Source organism: Mus caroli, chromosome 3, assembly GCF_900094665.2.
Source record: "Mus caroli chromosome 3, CAROLI_EIJ_v1.1, whole genome shotgun sequence".
In the NCBI taxonomy this organism is placed as follows: Eukaryota; Metazoa; Chordata; class Mammalia; order Rodentia; family Muridae; genus Mus; species Mus caroli.
Genome location: NC_034572.1, coordinates 81,302,741 through 81,306,308, shown reverse-complemented (window position 1 = coordinate 81,306,308; position 3,568 = coordinate 81,302,741).

Sequence of the window (3,568 nt, the reverse complement as noted above, 5' to 3'; positions counted from 1 at the left end):
TTTTTTTTTTTTTTTTTTCTCTTTCAAGAGAAGGGATGGGACCGCATCTAAAGGTTTTGAGGTCTGGCTCAAGGAGTCACCTCCCCAAGTTGGATAACAGTAGTGGGGTATGCTGGGTGGGTAGGATTCCCACCCCTGCCCGAGGGGTTTCCTTTGGGAAATCTGAGCTAGTCATGAGGAAAAGTTTTGCATGAAGCTAGGGCAGTAGATTGACAATGGGGATGTCTGGAGGCACAGTGAGGCCAAAGGCCAGGAGGGCTGAGCTCAGGCCCGGTCTCTATAAGCTGATTTTTGGAAAGTGCTTTTGCACAGCATTTGGGAAGGCTGGAGTCTGAGCTGAGTGGTGGGTGAGTATGAGAGTTGTGGCTCTCCCCCTTCTGTATAGACGGTGAAGGAGAACTTTGAACTGAGGGACCTGGCTAGCTAGCGTAGGGGAGGAGGTGCCCCACATGGAGGATTTTATGGGAGTGGATGCTCTCGCCTTTGAGCAGGAGTGGAGGAAGGCTTCTGACTCCTGTTCACCTCTCTCCCAGGAACCTGGACCGGGCGCTGGGAGTTTCTTTGGAGAAGTTTCTACTGGAGACCAGGTGACGGTGTGGCTAACAGCTGTTTGCAGCTTTTCTGTCCTCACTGAAACCAGATTCCCCCCAGAGTTTGCCCCGTCTCTGCTTTCCTCCTCACTAAACCAATTAAGGCAGGAGGTTAATGACCAAAAAAGCCTTGGGGATTTGGTCAGGGAGGAAAACAAAGGGCAGAATCTATGAGTGGAGAGAGGATGCTGCTGAAAGTGACAGACTGAAGGTGGAGCGGGCAGGGTGGCACCCCACTGGAATCTCCCTCCCCCCCACCCCGCCCCATACAACAAAGATACATCAGTCCTCAGGGTATCTTAGCAGCCCCCAAAATCACACTGTGACTCCAGACCTCCTCCAAGGCAGAAGAGAGCCCATGTGAGCCTGGCTCTTGGAGGGCAAGGTGTGTGTGAAGGACTCAGGTGTACCCACAGGAACAGGCGTGTGTTGAGCTGATAGATGCACGGTTGCTGTGGAGGCGAGGGAACGGCTCTGTTCCTGAGGCTCAGGCCTCCTTTGTTCGGGCTATTGCCACTCCGTCTAGGCTGCTGTGCACGTGGGCCCAGCTCTGCTTCCCTTTCCTGGTGTCCCTGCACACCTAGGGCTGTGAGGACAGAGGCCTGACTTAAGCCACTCCCTCCATTCTGCCCTGTGACCAAAGAGTGTGGAGGGTGTGTTTTGGTCCCCTTGGGACTCTGAGGATGTCTGTCTGTCTCTCTATCTGTACATCTCTGCCTCTGAGTGTGTGTCTCTTCGTTCCTGTCTCTCTCTTCCTTGCCCTCTCCTACCCTCCTCTCCTCTCCCAACTCCTGTTTTCTGCTGAGGAATCCAAGGACCCTGATGAGTTGTTGAATTGGCTGTGGGCACTGAATACTTCTGTGTGTTTGTGTGTTTATGCATGCATGGGTGCAGGGCAGGAAAGGTGACCCAGCGTGATGAGGACCTGGTGGAGGCCTGAGGATAGGAATGTGGGGAAGTCCATATTGGGAGACCCGTTTCCCTGTCTGCTCCAAGCACTCTTTGTGGGTTTTTTTTGTTCATTTTTGTTTCTTTTTCTATTCTTTTGCTCCAAGCACTCTTGAGTGCCTGTTTTCGGCTGTCCACACAGTGACTACCAAAGTAGAAGGATACACCTAACTCCAGTGCCCTGGGATGGGAGGAAGACACGGGAGGCTGTCACCAAATCTCATCAAGCAGGTTGGCCTTGGTTTATCATCCCCTGCCCATTACCCTGCCCCTCACAGGCTGCCTCGGTCTCTACTTGTCAGTTCAGCCTCCCTCATGCTTACGAGGTTTCCCTGGCCTTTTTGGCTTTTTCTTTTTCTTTTTCTGTTTTTTTTTTTTTTTTTTGAGACAGGATTTCTCTGTGTAGCCCTGGCTGTCCTGGAACTCACTCTATAGACCAGGCTGGCCTCAAACTCAGAAATTTGCCTCCCAATTACTGGGATTAAAGGCGTGTGCCGCCGCCACCACCGCCGGGCGCCTTTTTGTTTTTTAACTAAATTGTACTTCATTTATATATTACGGGTGTGCACCCGCTGTAGCACACCCACACGAAGGTCAGAGAACAACTTGTGGGAACAGGTTCTGTCTTCTTCCTGGGGACTGAACTCAGAGGGTCAGGTTTGGTAGCAAGTCCCTTTATCTTGACAGCCGCCTTTTTTGCCTTTTTTTTCTTTTCATTTTCTTTCTTTCTTTTTTTTTTTTTTTTTTTTTTTTTTTTTTTTTTTTAGGGGGGGTCTCCCGTAACCCAGGCTGGCCTGAAACACATTATGTAATCTAGTAGCTGAGCCTGGCCTTGAACTCCAGTCTCTACCTCATAACTACTGGTATTGCATGTGTGTGCCACCACACCTGGCCTATTTTCCTTTCTTAATACCTTATGTTGGAAGTACAGCTGGATGTCTAGCCTCTGCCTTTCTTGCTGAACGTGCAGCCAGTTTTCCCTCTTAGGCTGGAGTGCACTGGAGTTTAGAACAGTTTTCAGTGTGTTTTGTGTGTACATGCATGTGAGTGAGTGTGCGTGTGTGCGTGTGCCATAACACACATGTGAAAGGCAAAGGACAGCTTGAGGCAATTCTAGGGGTTAAATTCTAGGGGTCCACAGACTTGGGGGCCAGGTCCTTTATCCATGAGCCTTCTTGCCTGCCTTCAACTTAGTTCAGCTAATGAGAATATATTGGGTAAGAGTCTGCAGCCTGTGAACGGATCCCAGACCTGATCCCTGCTCTCACAGAGACTCAGGGAACTGGCCCACATGGCCAAGATAATAAGTGGGGGCAAAACCATCTTTGGGACTTGGAGAGCGAAGCCACCAAGGCAGGAGGGGTGGGTGGCTGGACCTTTGTGTCTCAGCCTAGCCTCCAAGCCCTTTGCAGCCCCAGGCTTAGACCTAAACAGACAGCATTTCTGCTCCCACAGCCAGATCCGCTGCACTATCCATGACTCCCCCCAGGGGAAGCAAGTCTGAGGGGCCGGGCTGGAGCCTGGGCCCCACAGGACAGCTGGCTAACAAGGCCCCTCTGGGACTCTGGTCTGGGCCCAGGCATTCAGGAGGCCGTGATACTGGAGCTGTGACAGTTGGTCCTTAGATTTCCCCACCCAGTGGCGCCAGCTCTGGTTTCTGGCTGGGTGGGGGAGGGGATTCGTTGCCCTCCTGGGACAGGAAGGCAATAGGCCTGGCCCCTCGAGAGTGTCCCTGTGAGGATGGGTCCTCCCTGGGGCCCAGCGCTAGGCTGGGTGTGAGTGCACGAGGTGGAACATTGTGTGCAGGATGTCAGAGCAGGAGTAGAAGCCGCTTGAGGCTTAACCCTGTCCAGTGGCCTGGACACACAGTCCAGAGACTCAGGGCGATGACTCTTCTGTCTTCGATACCATCCTGTTTCCTTTTCAGAAAAGGGAAGAGGCCGGGTGTGGTGGCGCACACCTTTAATCCCAGCACTCGGGAGGCAGAGGCAGGTGGATTTCTGAGTTCGAGACCAGCCTGGTCTACAAAG